We start from the raw sequence: 18,235 nt of genomic DNA, 5'->3' as shown, positions 1-18,235 counted from the left end.
AAAGTAAGAAATGCCTAGATTCCAAGTGATAAAAGAATTTAGTCTCATTAAAACCCAGAAGGATATTAAGCATAAATAAATGAAATTTCTCATTTCTCCTGTGCTTGGTGAGTTTGGATGTGAGTATTGGTGGATATACACTGCGATGCTGTGTATCCAAGAAGACTGTTGTGTTCTTTGAGCCTACTTTTATGAGAGCCGTTGGAATGAGGAACAAAGAGCACGGGGAGATGGAGTCCTCATGCATTTAATTTATGAAAGCTCAGTATATATTTCTCTCAATACATAAGAGCAACCATTTAAATTGTACTGGTGATTCTTTCTGACATTCTACTTACTGAGGTTGTGTTAGAGAGACGGACCTGCGAGACAGGTGTAGCTGACTTACAATGTGTAGACCATTTATATACATAGAAATGTGACTTTGTTTTTTCTATAACTGAACACAACTTAGGTCTCAAGCCCTCATTTTTGGTAGGCAATGTAAACTTTGTTATTTAAAATTAACTCAGTCACTTCTAGTTTTTTACTTAGTCTCTTTGGTCACATACTTGGACACCAGTAGTATTCTTCCCTTCACCATCCTTCTACTCAGGGAAGACCAAAGTTACAGGTCTTGTCCAAGTGTTCTCTGGTCTTTGCTGACCTCGACTGAGACGTGACTTCTCTTCTTTAGTTTGTGGACTTTGTAACAGCATCTTACTGCTGATGGCTGGCAGTCCAGGCTCCAAGTTCATATTCTGCACATTGCCCTTGATCTAACCCAGGCCTCTTTGGGTCCAATGGCCCTCTCAGCATGTCTTCATCCTCCTCGTGGATGAAGGAACCCTCAGTTTTTCTCCCCTGAATAGTGGAGTACATGGACTGAGGGGCAGGGGGTGAGGCTGCTTTCAGACTTCTGATGCCATGGATGCCTTTGACTTGATGATTGAGAGCTGTATTGCCATTAGAATTATTAGAAGCAAACAGAACTCATTCATTACTATTTCAAATCAGCCTACACACTGATCTACTGTTCTCTCAATCAGTCCCCAGTTACCAGATGCTGAATGCAGTTCTTGTGTTTTAAAGATATGTTGTTTTTATCAACAATATTGCCCCTAAATGAAAGTCAACCATTTACTTTAGTGTCTAACCAAAGTCAGAGAAAACACTAAGTTAGATTTACTCAGATATAGCGTGTCTTGGGGGACGACAGAGGATGAGATGGTTGAATGGCATCACCAACTAGATGGATGTGGGTTTGAGCAAGCTCCAGGAGTTGGTGATGGACAGGGAAGCCTGGCGTGTTGCAGTCTGCTGCTGCTGCTAAGTCGCGTCAGTCGTGTCCGACTCTCTGCGACCTCATAGACGGAAGCCCACCTGGCTCCTCTGTCCCTGGGATTCTCCAGGCAAGAACACTGGAGTGGGTTGCCATTTCCTTCTCCAATGCATGAAAGTGAAAAGTGAAAGTGAAGTCGCTCAGTCATGTCTGACTCTTAGCAACCCCATGGACTGTAGCCTACCAGGCTCCTCCATCCATGGGATTTCCCAGGCAACAGTTCTGGAGTGGGGTCCCATTGCCTTCTCCAGTGTTGCAGTCTATGGGGTGGCAAAGAGTTAGGTATGACTGAGTGACTGAACTGACTGAGCATGTGTTGGTTTCCAGCTTGGTACCGTCTTACAGGGAATTTCAAAGCTGCTTTTGCTTATTCACAATATTCACCTTATATTCTGGTTTTATAAATGTTTTATAATATTCTGAAAATATGAATCACGGAATATTTCCCTGCTCTGTGATTAATGACTTCATTGCTGAAATAGGATGCAGTGTCTAAAAGAGAACTAATGACAACACAGCTCTTAGAGGCAGAATTTCTCAGCTGGAGTTTAGAGAAGCCCATCTAAGAAGGCTGAAGAACTGTGGCTTATACCTTCCATATAGGAGGGCAATGGCTTACCTGTCTTGTCCTCCTCTGAATCCCTAGCACCTGGCATTGTACTTAGCGCATATTGGGTGCTCAGTATATTTGTTAAATACAGTAAGTGAATTAACAAACTTCTAAATAGCAGTTTTACATCAATGGGGCATAGAATGTGCTGGTTATTGAAACAAAATAGGTCAGTTCAAGGAAAGTTATGGGCTTTCTAGGGAGCTAGTCATTGGAGAGAGTCTGCATGTCAGAAATGCTGACTTTTAGGCTGATCTGATTACCAAAAAAAAGAATAACGTATTTTACACATACCCTGAATTAAACTGCCTCCTTCAAGTCTCCAAGTAAGGCAAACTCATCTGATATACCTGACCTTTTGATTTTACATTAAGGAATTATATTTACTTCATACAGACTATTTTGTCCCCTTTAGGATTTCAGCCAACTCAACCCACAGAAACAGAGACATAATTATTACAAAAGGCCTCTGAATATCCCCAGATAGCTCAAGGTATGAATGAATGGTCCTCCTTAAACTCTCATTCAAAGTTGTTTTCATGCTTATATGTATTTTTAAAAGATATCTTTGTTTGATTGCATGACCCATAGAAATTTGAGGCTGCAACCTCAGGGGGACAGGGAAGGCTACTGAAGCCAGTCTCTGTGTCCTTGAAGGAAGAGGCAGGAAAACTAAGGCCCAGGCATGGAAGTGCAGCCCTGTTGATGGACATTTCCCCACCCCAGCTTCCTCTCCTTTGGAGACATCCTCTTCTCTATGTGTTCATCACTCCGCGTATAATGCCCCCCACCACTGGCCGAAGTGCCGAAGTGATGCTCAGGCTTCCTTGAAACAGAGCATAAGCTGGCGCTGGGAGCACGCAGCTCCCGCACACGACCAGCACAGAGGATGCGGACGTGAGGCTGCAGATGGCCTTTTCTCTATCACATGGAGAGAGGCGTTTTTGAGCTTCTTAATAATACAGTGATGAGAGAAAGAGAAGGTGCTCTGATATCTCCAGGCCTCAACGTGGTCCTGAGGCTCTGGTCCCCATTCACCAGCTGATGTGAAACTAAAACTGCTGGTGTGTTTCCCAGGCAGTTTGCAGGAGCTCTTGACACTTACACCTTACAGTCCCCGTGGCCCCCTACCAGGCCCATGGTAATCTGCTCCCACCCATCCTGCCTGCTGGTGCCCATGCCTCCAGGCTGCCCCCGCCTCTCCTCTGGCTGCACTCTGCTCTCCCTGTCCCAGGCCTGGAAGGACCAGCTCCCCACTCCTTCTACGGTGTCCTTCCCAGGCCTCAAAATTTTCCCACAGTGCTTTCAGCCCATATCCACATCTTACCTTCTCTAATTTCTTTTGCATGTTTTATCTTTACCTCACAGTTAGCCACTTGTCACAAAGCATCTCGTTCCTCATCACTCCTCAACACTTGACCCCACTTTATTTTCTGTACAATACTCACACTTTAACATATTCTCTGTGTGTGTGTGTGTGTGTATGTATGTACAGATGTACTTTGGAACTTTGTTTTGTTAATTGTCTTTTTGTCCATTAGAATGTCAGTGACACAACCCCAACACTAAGAATTGTTCTTGGAAAATGATAGATAAGTATTTGTGAAATGAATTAGTGTGTGCTGCTCTCCGATTAGCAATAGAACACATTTGAGAATTTCATTAGTGTGTGTCGTCTTTGTCGTTTCCTCTTCAGAGACTCTGTAACAATCAGTTTGTTCTGCTTTGATAGACGTAACTCTCTCAGCCTTATGTCTTAACTCTATCCTTCTGCTGATTGCAAAGTTGAAAGCAAAGATCGGTTCTTACCCACCTTTGCATCCAAGTTGCTCTTCATACATAAAGTTGCTTCTCATATTAGGCCCCATAAAGAGTTTGCTATATTTCCTAGTTATACGGAATCTCTCTAACCAGTCTTTATATAATGGACTTTCCTTGTGGCTCAGACGCCTGCAGTGCAGAAGACCCTGGTTCAATCCCTGCGTTGGGAAGATCCCCTGGAGGAGGGCATGGCAACCCATTCCAGTATTCTTGCCTGGGGACAGAAGAGCCTGGAGGGTTACAGTCCATGGGGTCACAAAGAGTCAGACACAACTGAGCAACTAAGCACAGTCTTCATCTATACCATGGACAGAGTTTTACCTTCTTTATAATTCTTCTGTGTCTCTGAAAGCACCACACAGAGAGAATTGTTCAGAAAAGCATCATGACTTCCGGTGTGTGCATGCTGAGTCGCTTCAGTCGTGTCTGACTCTGTGACCCCGTGGATTGTAGCCTGCCAGGTTTCTCTGTCCATGGGATTCCCCAGGCAAGAATGGTGGAGTGGGTTGCCATTTCCTCCTCTAGGGGATCTTCCGACCCAGGGATTAAACCTGAGTCTCTTACGTCTCCTGCATTGGCTGGTGGGATTTTTACGACTAGTGCCACTGGGAAGCCCCCATGACTTGCTGGACGGCTCTAAATGCACACACTGAGGCATTACATGCCACGCAAGGCCCAGTGCATTACAGTGACTTTGGATACACAGAAGACCATCAGTGAAAGTCGACTGGTTTTTCTTCCTTTACAGGACAAGGCCTGAGATGTCATGAGGACTCTATGTACCTCAGCAGTTTGGACTACACCACCAGAGTGCACAACCATTCCACATTCATTTCTCTTGCATCTCCAGAACCATGAAACTGATAAACCCCAGCTGCTGGTGAGTGCTCTCCACAATGCCAGGAACTGATTTAGTTCTTTGCATACATTTTCTCAATTAATCCTTACTTGAGGCATGGACTATTATTATCTTCCCTCTACACAAATGGCAACTTGGGCACAGAGAGATTAAGCAACTTGCCCAAGGTCACACAGTGAGTCATTGGTGGGGCTCAGATTCAAACCCAGGCCCCCTGCTCCAGAGCCCTCACACTTAATCTCATTGTTCTGCTGCATCTGTGTTATCTGCTTAACACAACCACTGAGGAAGACTCTAGCAGCCAGGTTAGCGTCCTGTGTAATGTCTAATCCATAAAGGTAATATATAATGTGATTAAAAGTTAAAAAAAAAAAATCACAGCCTGCAATTGAGTGCCGCTTTAGCTGCAGGGTGTAGGGAATATAGGCTAAGGTGCACTTATCTGAATCCAACGCTCTCACGGTCCAAACTTCCACAACAAGCCCAGGCCTATCAGTGTTTGAAATCTGCTTCTCAGTTCAGCATTTGTGATTTTATAATGATTTCCACATGCATTAGCAACCCATTAATGGACCAGTATATGGGAACAGTTGTCTTATGAAGTGAGGGTTTCTTTTTTTTCTTTTTTTCTTTTCCATTAAAACCACAGGTCTACAGAATGAAAATGCTCAATATAATGAGTATAACCTGGAAAGTAATTTCATGGGCTGTAGTACTTTGATGGCAATAATTCTTGGATGTCAAAGGATAAGGACACAGTTTTCTGCTTCTAATTTTATTCTTAGAAAATGATGGTACTGAGCCATCCACAGAGTAGTCCCCTGTAGATTAATTCCAGTTTTTCTTTTGGAGAGGAGATTTAAGGGAAGTCTTAATCTGCTTTATATTTAACTCTTATCTCCACACTGTGAATTAAAAATAGAAAGATGGACTCTAGTCTCACCTGTACAGACCCTCTGAGGGCTGAAGTTACCCCAGAGAAAGGATGGTCTGTGAGCGGCTCCAGGTCTCTTGTCTGGCTTAGCACCCCTCATGGACTTTCCCAACAGCTGCCTCTTTCTAATTTTCAGTCCTCATATTAACATGTCTAGAATGAGCTGTCTTTATTCTATGATGCTTGAATGACATTTAGCATTTTCCTCAGGTACTTTTCATTTCTCAGAAAACTCAGTGAATTCTGAAATTTCCTGCATCCTCTGGTTGTTTGTTCCTAAATCCATGCTTAAGGTGGGAAAAGAAGTGAAGAGTAGTTTACACTGCTTTCTCTTCAGCCAGTAAAAATTGCTCTGAAGTAGGCTTCCCCAATGCCCCTTCTCCTCTCTTCTACCCTCTCTCTCCCTTCCATTTCCCATTCTCCCCACCTTTTCCCAATCCTCTTTTCTCTTCCTTTTCTCCTCCCAGATCAAACCAAGGTCTGAGACAGCAGGAAGGGCAGGAATACTGCAGGTGCTGGTGGAGGAGTTGGAGTTAGGCTCACTTTCCTGCCCCATCTCCTAACTTGAAGCTTCTGAAATATAGATGAGGGTCATTTATCCAAAAACTAATCATCTAGTCAATCTAGATTGGAAAGAGTAAGAAACCTCTAGGAAAACCTCTACAGTTTGGGGTTTCTGACACTTCAAACCCGGTGAACTTAACATTGTGAACTTGTGAATTGTGGCTTATGTGACTGTGGGGAGAAAGCCAACCACATAGTAAGTGAGCTGAACATCTCTCTGTCCTCCCTTAATTTATAGACAATTTCCCTCCCTTTTTCCTCCTGCATCTTACACCAGTGACAAGTTTCAGTTCTGAAGTCTTAACCCAAAATACCCAAGAGACCGTTTTATGCTTAATTGTAAAATTGTACAACTTCAGGGAAGAGGAGCTGTTGTATTTTTTCTGTATTCCCTCCTTTTCACCACTAAGTCATGGGAGCAATAACAGTGACCCCTTACTGAACACATGCTGAGTGCCTGACTGGTGGGGGGACGGGTCCCGAATGTACTCAGAGGAAACACAGCTCCTCAAATCGTGGGGCCACCCACCCCCTTTTGGACAAATGCAGACAGGCTCCGGGACAATGCTTCTTAAATGGTAGATGGTTTAGTAGAACATGTTAGTTGGGGAGGCTGGCATTTTTAAAAATAAAGAAAATGGAATGAAACAGAACAAAACAGAAAAATATCAGAGGACATTGCATGTGGTAGGAGTAAGTATTATTTTGTGAGCCTTTGCTTTTAGTCAAAAGTGGAGAATCTGACAGTGCTTACTGGGAGCTCCGCCTGCTCTCCCAGTCTCCCTTACAACCAGCCAGGTGACTGAGGTCTGGCTGTGGTAGCACATCCAGGGTGCTCTATGGCACGTGGAACTCGCCCACATAGGCGCCCCACTTTCTTCCTTCCACATATCTGGTGGATGACACCAGGGCCACCTTGCAGCCACAAGATGTCAGAGCCACAGTGTGAAGCAGCCTGGCTCCCTGAGTCGTCATTGGAAGGAATGCCACCCACAAGAGTCACTTACTTGACCAGGGACACCAGCCATCAGCTTTATGTAAAAAGAAATTCTATGATCTTAAGCCAGATTGTTTCACCTTGTGTGTGTGTACGTGCACGTGCCTTATGCTACATTTATTTCTAATGTAGATTATAGTGAGAGACATTTGAAAGCCACTGCTCAGGACAGAGTGTAGTCCTAGATCAATTGCAGTTGAATCATGTGGGATGTTCACGACTAATGCAGATTTCTGGGCCCTGCCAAGATCTGCTGTGTAAGGATCTGGGGCCTGGGAATGTTTGACAAACTCCACAGAAAAACTTTCTGAACGCTTAAGTTTAAAGAGCACTTTGGCCTCAGTATTGGTAGAAACATTTTCTTGGCAGCCCTGGGGCTGGATAAGCTTTATACCTATTTTCTTTGGTCACTGTCCAAAGTGTGAGTCTCTCCCTATTCTCCACTCTATCTATACTCTATATATAATCTTATTACAATAATGCTCTGTACTGATTCACATAATCCTTTTCTAAGAACATTTTCCACTCCTCCCCTTTTTCCTAAACACTTTAACTGTCCTCTAAAAAGTCTGCTGTGTAATTAACAAATGCCCCTATGCCTTCCTCTTCCCTAGACATTTTCTGGCTCTCCCCTGAGTTATCAGTTCTGCTTCCCATTCAAATGGGAGCTGTCCATTTTCCACGTTTTTATGTGGAATTTTACGTGTATTCTCAGGGTTGAAAAGCGGGGCAAGTCCCTTCCTTGTTACTCAACTGCAGCTTCCCAACCATGACTGCCCCCATCCTTTTGGATAGACTCATACTAATGAATGTATAGAGTTACAAAGGAAATTCATAATCTCACATTATAAGAAATCTAATTCTGGCTAATTCAGCAACTCTTTCCATATTTCTACTTTGTCTTCTTCCACATGTTTATCCTTTAACTTGTTTCTTCATGGTCACAAGATGGCTGCCATAACTCCAAATATGACATCCCTCACAGCTATTTCAGTATGAATTTCCTATGGCTGTAACAAATTGTCATCGACTTGGTGGCTTAAGCTATGATAATTTATTCTCTCACTTGTTGGAGGCCAGAAATCTGAAATCAGTATCACTGAGCTGAAATCAAGGTGTTGGCAGGGCCATCTTCCCTCCACATGCTCTAGGTGTGAATCTGTTCCTTGCCTCTTCCAGCTTCTGGTGGCTGTCACTATCCCATGGCTTGTGGCTGCATTACTCCAGTCTCTGCCTTCATCTTCACATCGCCTTTTCTTCTGTGTGTGTCTTTCTTTCTCTTCTGTATCAAATTCCTTTCTGCCTCTTTCTTAAAATTGGGACATGTGTGATCGCATTTAGGGCCCACCTGGATAATTCAGGATCATCTCCCCTTTTCATGTCCTAGCCTTCATCATATCTGCAAAGATTCTTTGCCCATAAAAACTCACATGTATAAATTCCAGGGATTAGCACCTGATATTTCTAAATATTGTTATTTGGCTTACCTACAATATCCAAAGATACAAAGGGCAGTGTCTCCTCATCTACAGTTTCTTAACAGGGAAAAATTCTTTTCTCAGAAGCGCACCGTCTTAGCCGGTTCAGACTGTCAGAATACCATAGACTGGGCGGCGTAAACAACAAGCGTTTATTTCTCACAATTCTGGAGGCTGGAAAGTCCAGGATCAAAGCACTGGCAGACCCAGTATCTGGTGAAATCACTTCCTGATTTGCAGACAGTTGAATCTTGTTATTTCCTTATGTGGCTGAGAGAAAATTTCTCTCAATCACATTTTTTTTTTCTTATAAGAGCACTAACCTCATTTGAAAGTGTCTACCTTCTTGACTTAATTACCTCCAAGAGGCTTCACTTCCTAATACATGGTGATGGTGGTGGAGGGGATGTTAGAATTATACATACAAATTTTGAGAGAACACAAACATTCAGTATGTAACACCCCTACCACCAGTATGGTGCCTGCTAATCCTGTTGGCTGGATATGTATCATAAACCCATGTATATAGCCTCTGTGGGGGAACAGAGGCTCTGTCACCCCCCCCCAAAAAAAAAGAAAGAAAACGATGAAGGATGAGGGAAGGCTATTGGTTAGACCATCAATAATCTACATTAGGATTCCTATGTCTTTACAGTTCATATCTATTAATATGATGTTGATGTTATTCTCTTTTGGTTTTTTGCTGACTCCTTCTGTGTGGACTATCGAACCATTGACAATTCAATTATTTGACCTCCTCATCTTTCAGTGACCATTCCCTACTCTATCTCTGTCTTTCGGTGCCATAGCTTCACCCTGGACCTGAATATCACCTGAAACTTCTCCTTTTCTGAAATAGCAATGACAACTACCTGTCTGACCACCTTCTCACATCCTTCCAGCTTACTCATTTCAATTCTCCTCTGTCCTTTCTGCCTATCCATCAGCCATTCCTTTCTTGAGTTTCCTTCTATCCAGAATATATTGTCCATATTCTAAATTCCCTTGACTCTTGCATTGAAGTTACCTTGCAAAACCCCAGTCTTGGATGAACCCTCTATCTGCTTGCTCAAACTTCTTCCTTGTCATTAATTCTTACCCTGTCATTCTCAGGAGATAACTTTACTTCATTTTTAATTAAAATAGAAGAAATCTGATGGAAATGACTCAATTTCCCATCACTACATTTATTGTCTCTGTACTGAGATGTTTAATCTTCTGGTCTTGTTACAGTGGAATAAAACTCTTCTGCTAGAGGCCTATCCATCTGTTTATCCTGTGGAAATACAACTAATTTCTGGTCAATGAGATATAAGTAGAATTGTAGTATGGAGGCATTTAGGAAGCTTTTTAAAAGACAGTGGGCACATATCCTTTGCCCTGTTCCTCTAGTCTGTTCCTCCATCCAGATTCCTGGAAATATGAATGTGATCACTGGAACTCCTGCAGTTATATTTTAAGAATGATGCTTATATAATGGCTGAGTAGCTAGAACTTCTGTAAGTCATTTTTACCTTCTTTAAATCATTCAAATTTCTCATCCACACAGGTATAATGCTTCTCTCAGATTCTCAAACCACACTCTTAGGACGTGTTTAAAATTTTTTTATGCTAAGATAACTTTATTTTTAGGCTGAAAAGTGTTAATCACTCAGCTCAGTAGTGTCCAACTCTTTGCAACCCCATGGACTATAGCCCGCCAGGCTCCTCTGTCCATGGAATTCTCCAGGCAAGAACACTGGAGAGGGTAGCCTTTCCTTTCTCCAGGGGATTTTCCTGACCCAGGGATTTAACCCAGGTCTCCCACATGCAGGCAGATTCTTTACCCTCTGAGCTACCAGGGAAGCCCACGGTACTGAAAGAACTTCTGTCTTCTTCCCAACCTTGATTATATATTAGTCTGCTTCCATCAGCTTACCTCTGGAAAAGTCCATGTTCCATTGTCCTTTCCCAATTCCTGGCTTTCCTCTTCCTCACAGAGATGATATTAATAGGTGTTGAGGGAGAGCAGGGGAGTGTTGAGTATGAAAAGAAGAAAACGTTGCTCTATTACCTATATGTAATTCTGGTCAGTTTTTAGCAAAATTGTATCATCCTCTCTTTTCTCTTCTCTTGTGCAGTTAGTTTCTGTGCTCCTTTTACCTTGTTTAAAAGTTGATCCAGAGCAGAAACGATACTCAAACTACACATCAGCAGCATCAAGCTTTCGTTCTTTTTGCATCCTGATATTTTGAAAATATTAAAAAGAGGGCTTTTGTGTGATTTCTTTCCACAGGGGCACAGAAAACACCTTCTTGATGGAAAATATAACCTGATTGTTTGTCTCAGAGTCTGAGTTGAACCGAGAAAAGATTCTCAAAAAAGATTCTTCAAAAGTTGGCCAAAAAGGAAATGGGGGTAGCTGGTTTACCTCCCCCACCTGACCTCCTTCTGCTTTGCTGCCCAAGTAGCAATTTTGAGAGGCAAACCTGATTGTTCAGTCTCCTACTTAAAACCCCTCAGTGGCTGATCCTGATGCCATCTTTCACCTCTGTCCACCTCACACCCTGTGCCTCCAGTTACCCTGCATTGCTTGCAGTAACCTGTGCTATTTCTCAAATCTGCACTTTCTTTTTTTTTTTTTAATTTTATTTTATTTTTAAACTTTACATAACTGTATTAGTTTTGCCAAATATCAAAATGAATCCGCCACAGGTATACATGTGTTCCCCATCCTGAACCCTCCTCCCTCCTCCTTCCCCATTCAAATCTGTACTTTCTTTTTGTTGTTCTTTTCTGGACTGACTTGCCACTCCATCCTTCTATTAATAAGAAATAACCATTCACCTTCAGGGCTCAGTTCAAGAAACTTCTTGTCATTTGTGAAACTTCCTGTCCGCCTTCCAACTTCTTGTTTTCCTCCTTCCAACGTTTTCCTTCATTTTGTCCTTCTCTGAATAAGTCTAATAACATGTACCATACTTGACTGCAAAATTACTTGATGTGTTAGTGTCCTTCTATTTGACTATAAGCTCACCAAAGGCTTAATCATTCTTTCATTGCCCAAGTAATTCATAAACATTTTCTTTTTGTAAAAGAATCAACCAATACAGAACATGAATGTTTCCTTTCACTTCTAACTCCCTCAGTCTCCCAACCACTGTCCTATTCATATTTGAACCTTCAGTGCCTAGTTCAGTGTCTGGCACACAGAAACCCAAAAATTGTGTTTTGAATGAATGGAATGAATGAATGAAAGAAAGACTAACTATCCTTTTAAGGTTGTTATCAACCAGTAACACATCTGATCATAAATCTGAGTTTAAATACCCGTTAACAGTGTGCAACTTCCTCACTCCACGATAACATCATGTATGTGCTCTCTTGTGGTTTATTTTTGCTAACTCACTGTCTGAGTCTTTAGTCTCCTTCAGGTCCTGTTTACTTTATTCAAAGCTCTGCTCCTCTGCTAGTGCAGTTTACATTGGGAGGAAGTTTTCCTATTGCCTGTGCAGTGTAAATTGGTTTCTAAACAATCTTGCCCACAGTCTCCATTAATATGGCACTGTAGAGCAAGGCAGGATAAAATATTCAAAGTAGCAGGAGTTACTTTTTAGGATGATTGAATATGATGAAGGAGCCAAGGACAAAGGGTAATTTATTCCAAAGGAAGTCAACACCTTTGCTTTGCACTAGCTCTCGCAGCTAAAAAATAGGGCTGGTAATTGGACTTGCTTTATGAAAATCTCATTAGCATTAGCATATAACTAAAATGCACAGCTCCATAGTTAATTGCAATCCTGCACTGCGGTTAACAACTACAGTGATGACATTTGCATATTGCACATAAAATTAAAAATGCATGTCAGATAGGTGCTCTTTTAGAAAAAAAATCCTTGAATAACATTGCATTCACTACAATAATCGGAAAGATTTTGAATTTGAATGGAAATTATATGTATAGTATGAGCTTTAGAAAGACAGAGGAGCCTGATCAAAGAGGAGGGGAAGCTAAATATGAAACATTGCATAGGCAGAACTCCAGCAGCTGGGATCTTCAAGGGCAGGGACCTGTAATACTGAACTGTGTGTGCTTTGTGTGAATGCCACCCTTTCTTCTGAGAGTTTCATTTCACTTTCTAGGCATCAGTCTCATCTTGATGCTTTTCCGCTAGACTATAAACTCCTTGAGATCATGGACTTGATCTTTTTAAACCTTTGAGTCCCACAATGCTTAGCATGTACAGTCACTCAATGATTTGTAGGTGTGAACCACTCAAGCCCTCTTGAATTGGATCCAGTAGACCTGAGGGGCTGTGTACTGAAGTGATTGAGAGTGGATATTTTCACTTCTATGTCCCTGAGCCAGTTACCTTGAGCAAGTCGCTTCAACCTCCCTAAGCCTCTGTTTCCTCTGCTATAAAATGTTTTCTGCCTTATAGGAATTTTGAGAAGATTTAGAAAGATAATGCATACATAATACTTACCCCAGCACAGTGCCTGGCACATAGCAAGTGCTATGATTGTTGTGGTTGCTGTTGTTTTGGGGTTAAAAATTATGGGAAAGGACATGTTGAGGCTGTGTTAGTCCTGGTGCCAATCAACTACAAGACAGAACAGTGTTACTATGAGTAATAATACTTACCACAGGGCCGATAATTTTTGTTCCATTTCACCAAAAAAGAAAATGAGTTCTTGAAAAGAGATTGGCGGGGGCATAAGACAACTATACCACTCTCTCTGTGGATACAAAGATCCATGACCAGGCTTTGTACATGGGACTCCTCTGTAACTACAAATTGCCTACTTCCTGGAAGACAACCATAAGCTAGGAAGTCAGGAAGGAAGTCAAGGTAGGGCCTTCTGTGGGGTATGGCTCTTTATTTCTTTTATCATTCATTCCTTCATTGTTCAGCTAATACTATTTATTGTGCCCATACCTATGCAATGCATTGTGCTAGAGATGCTCTGAGACAGAGATGACCACGCATGTGACCTGATTGCTATGCACTTGGAAATTCTGGGCTAGAAGTAAAGTGAAGGATTGGAACTAGAGAAAAAGATATGTGTGTCATCAGCATGGAGAGGAGTTTGAGCTCTAGACATAGGTGAGGTCCCTGTGGCTGTCCACTGGGGAACACTCCCAGTAGGGGGATAGGAAAGGGAATTGGTACCAATTGAAGCAAAGGGAAGAGACCGAAGCAGATGAAAATTCTTAAAGAGATGGGAATACCAGACCACGTGACCTGCCTCTTGAGAAATCTGTATGCAGGTCAGAAAGCAACAGTTAGAACTGGACATGGAACAACAGACTGGTTCCAAATCAGGAAAGGAGTACGTCAAGGCTATATATTGTCACTGTGCTTATTTAACTTATATGCAGAATACATCATGAGAAACACTGGCTGGATGAAGTACAAGCTGGAATCAAGATTGCTGAGAGAAATATCAATAACCTCAGATATGCAGATGACACCACCCTTATGGCAGAAAGTGAAGAAGAACTAAAAAGCCTCTTGATGAAAGTGAAAGAGAAGAGTGAAAAAGTTGGCTTAAAACTCAACATTCAGAAAACGAAGATCATGGCATCTGATTCCATCACTTCATGGCAAATAGATGGGGAAATAGTGAGAGACTTTATTTTCTTGGGCTCCAAAATCACTGTAGATGGTGATTGCAGCCATGATATTAAAACACACTTGCTCCTTGGAAGAAAAGTTATGACCAACCTAGACAGCATATTAAAAAGCGGAGACATTACTTTGCCAACAAAGGTCAGTCTAGTCAAAGCTATGGTTTTTTCCAGTAGTCATGTATGGATGGGAGAGTTGGACTATAAAGAAAGCTGAGCGCCGAAGAATTGATGCTTTTAAACAGTGGTGTTGGAGAAGACTCTTGAGAGTCCCTTGGACTGCAAGGAGATCCAACCAGTCCATCCTAAAGGAAATCAGTCCTGAATGTTCATTGGAAGGACTGATGCTGAAGCTGAAACTCGAATACTTTGGCCACCTGATGTGAAGAACTGACTTATTTGAAAAGACCCTGATGCTGGGAAAGATTGAAGGTGGGAGGAGATGGTGATGACAGAGGATGAGATGGTTGGATGGCACCACTGACTCAATGGACATGAGTTTGAGTAAACTCCAGGAGTTGGTGATAGACAGGGAGGCCTGGCATGCTGCAGTCCATGGGGTTGCAAAGAGTCTGACATGACTGAACAACTCAACTGAATTGAAAGAGATGAAAGTTTCAACTTGTAGGGTGGTAGTTAACAGAGTCAACCCTGTGTAAAGTGAGTGAGGGTTATTGGATTTGGTGATAAGGAGGCCACATCAAAGGTAGGTAGAGAATGGCAGCTGCTGCTGCTAAGTCGCTCAGTCGTGTCCGACTCTGTGCGACCCCATAAACGGCAGCCCACCAGGCTCCTCCATCCCTGGGATTCTCCAGGCAAGAACACTGGAGTGGGTTGCCATTTCCTTCTCCAATAAGTGAAAGTGAAGTCGCTCAGTTGTGTCTGACTCTTCGTGACCCCATGGACTGTAGCCTACCAGGCTCCTCTGTCCATGGGATTCTCCAGGCAAGAGTACTGGAGTTAGGGAGAATGGCAAGGTAGGAAGCAAATGCAGGAAAGTATAGGCTGTGCTTTGGCAGTAAAAGGATAAAAAAGCTCAGCCAGCAGCTTGAGGGCATAGCAGAGTTGAAAAACAACATGTGTCATGTTGGAAAGACCAAAAGTAGGAGCCACTGAGAAAAGAGGGAGATAAGACCTGAGACAGCTGGAGGTGGTGATGCCATTGAAATCAGCCCAAGTCCCAAGCTGCACAGTTATCTTGTGAGCAGTTCTATTCTGTGGGACTGAGGCCAACACCTTCTCGTTCAGGTGAGGTACCCCTTTTCCTTGGTCTGCAGCCCTGGTTCTTACTTGTATCCCAATACATCATATTTTTATGATGTATTCGATTCAGTTCAATAAATTGAATTGTTATTTTCAACTTATTCATCTGTCCCCTCCTTTGATGGTGAGCTCCTCAACCACAGGAACGATGTCTTATTCATCTGAACACCTTCATTGCCTAGTTCAGGGTCTGGCACAGTCAGTAAAGATTATTCAATTCAACTGCATAGTCCCTCAAAGCCAGTCTGTTCCATCAACTGGAGTTCCCAGTAATTACACAGCCCCTTGTAAATTGTCTCCTCCTTAGAAGATAATGATGGGCCAGGAACCAGAATCAGGGAGGAAAGATAAGATAGGCTTTCTGTGGTGGACTGGGCTATTTTATTCATCATTCAGCTAATATTATTTTTTGTACCCATACCTATGCAGTGCACTGTGCTAGGAACTGAGAGCTGACCATGGATGTGGACCTGATTGGTACACAGTAGGAAAGTCTGGGCTAGAAGTAAAGTGAAGCATCAGAACTCGACAAAAAGATACAAACACCTCTGTCTCCATCTTACATATTTCTGCTATTAAGGTTACAGCTGCAAGAAGTCTGTGTATAGTTCACTCACCTCTCCATGCTTGGGGGAGTAGAAAAAAACACATGGGAGCCCTGTCTCACGACACACTAAGTGAGCTGTGAGGCAATAACTGAGATGAAGCTGGGAAGCCACAATCCTGTTCTCTCATAGCTTTTCCTTAGAGAGTCTCTGCCCTGGAGTCTTTCTACTTCTCTCTCTACTCTTTCCATCCTGGCTGATATATATATTTTTTCACCTCTCCACTTCCTGTATCCTATTTCTACTCTTGGAAGCCTGTTTTTAGACTCAAGCCTTTCATTTGCCTTTGTTGTTGTTCAGTCGCTAAGTTGTGTCCAACTCTGTGGACTCCGTGAACTGCAGCTTACCAGGCTTCCCTGTCCTTCACCATCTCCTGGAGTTTGTTCAAACTCAAGCCCACTGAGTCGGTAATGCCATCCAACCATCTCATCCTCTGCCACCCTCTTCTCCTTTTGCCTTCAATCTTTCCCAGCATCAAGGTCTTTTCCAATGAGTTGGCTCTTGGCATCAGGTGGCCAAAGCATTGGAACTTCAGTATTAGTCCTTCTGGTGAATATTCAGAGTTGTTTTCCTTTAGGACTGATTATTTTAATCTCCTTGCTGTCCAAGGGACTCTCAAGAGTCTTCTCCAGCACCACAGTTCGAAGGCATCAATTCTTTGGAGCTCAGCCTTCTTCATGATCCAACTCTCCTATCCATACATGACTACTGGAAAAAGCCATAGCTTTGACTTTGCAAAGTGATGTCTCTGGTTTTTAATTTGCTGTCTAGGTTTGCCTTTACTCAAAGTTTTCCTGTAGACACACTATCTCTAAGAAAATGATTTTGAACCATAATCTGACAGTTGGGGTTGTACCAACATTTTTCTCCCCTCCCTATCCCATGTGGGTCCAACTCGGACAAAACCCAATACATAAGATCTTTTGCTTAACAGCTTACTCTTGGGCCGCCAATGTACAGTGATGGGCCTTCGTGGAAAGTGACAGTCACTACCACGTCGTCAGAGCTGTGTACCAGACTGTCCTCATTTCCTCAGTAAGCCAATACTAGCAGAGCTTTCCAATTAGCAACAAAGCAACTTTTTCTTTTTCACTCATGCTTAAAAAATAGTTATTTTTCTTTTTTCAGAAAGTGTTTCACTGGTAACCTCTTCAGGTCTAGTCTCCTGCTATTCGATATAAATGTGCTGACTTTCCACATGGTTTGGGATCAGGATGGGCCTGGCAGTGACCCAGGGGTGCCAAGGGGCCAGCAGAGTAGGCTGTAATTTTACTCCCGTCACTGACCACCTTCACCAGGCCACTGCACACCCACCCTCCTGTGAGTCGGAGTTTGCAGAGCCTGGGGTCTAAGAAAAGGAAGTATTGTCTCCCAGCTGTAAGTTAAGAGTTGTGTTTGTGGGTTTGGTTTTCCTGCTTCTGGCTCATGCTTGTTCTTGTTTTCCTGGCACGAGGGCATCTGTGCCCAGAACAGCCGCTTATCTCAGCTGACTGCTATTTGCCCATACCTGGCTCATTCTGTTGTTCCGAAAAGCCACACAAAGGAAAAAATTGGGAATTCTTTCTGATGCTACGTTGAATTTATCTGTGCTAAATATGTCTCAAAAACCCAAATTGCCTTAAAACCTAAACCAAGTTCCACAAGTGACTCACTCTTAGGCATGCAGGCTGAGAGTAAGGTGGGGAGAAGGGGAGTTGGGGAGAAAAACACACATATTCTGATTGCCTAATTTTACAAGTCTTGTCTACTTCACTCTACCACAGAGTTAAACCCGCAGCTCCTCTCTATCTTGAGTCTCTAGATTCCTGACTGACACAAGGATCTCTCCTTGCTCCGTGGGGTTCAGAATTCAGTTCTAAGTGGCTTGGGTGGTGAGAGTGGGCATACACAGCGACTCCTACTATTTCTGAATGGGACTGCATCTAACCAGCCTTTTCTCACTCTTTTCCATGACTGGCTTTGTGGGCTGACACGATTTGCCATTCAGCCTCTTTCTCCCTTCTGGTGCCGGTGCCTTCTTGGACATCTGTTGATGTCCCTGTCTGATGCTGTTTTCTAGAAGCCCGTTGTTTTTGTTGTTCAGTCGATAAGCCGTATCAGACTCTCTTTGACCCCATGGACTGCAGTGCTCCAGGCTGCCCTGTTCTTCACCATCTCCTGGAGTTTGTTCAA

At 42.8% G+C, this 18,235-nt stretch overlaps 1 protein-coding gene across 22 annotated transcripts in view; it reads left to right on the top strand.

The window, feature by feature from the left end:
- Positions 1-18,235, top strand: part of JADE1 (jade family PHD finger 1) — a 300,977-nt gene that overhangs the window by 55,199 nt on the left and 227,543 nt on the right. For 18 of the 22 annotated variants that reach the window (XR_008703416.1, XR_008703408.1, XR_008703422.1 and 15 more), the window contains exon 2: positions 4,501-4,632. The gene's annotated coding sequence lies outside the window, so the exon portion shown is untranslated. Of the gene's footprint in view, positions 1-2,346; positions 2,425-4,500; positions 4,633-6,012; positions 6,133-10,859; positions 12,875-13,946; positions 13,966-18,235 lie in introns of those variants that run through there. The other 4 variants (XR_008703424.1, XR_008703413.1, XR_008703420.1 and 1 more) reach the window with 4 other exon arrangements.

Source organism: Bubalus kerabau, chromosome 16 (assembly GCF_029407905.1).
Source record: "Bubalus kerabau isolate K-KA32 ecotype Philippines breed swamp buffalo chromosome 16, PCC_UOA_SB_1v2, whole genome shotgun sequence".
NCBI lineage: Eukaryota > Metazoa > Chordata > Mammalia > Artiodactyla > Bovidae > Bubalus > Bubalus kerabau.
Note: the sequence above shows the minus strand (reverse complement) of the source record. Positions and strands in the feature narration are given on the sequence as shown.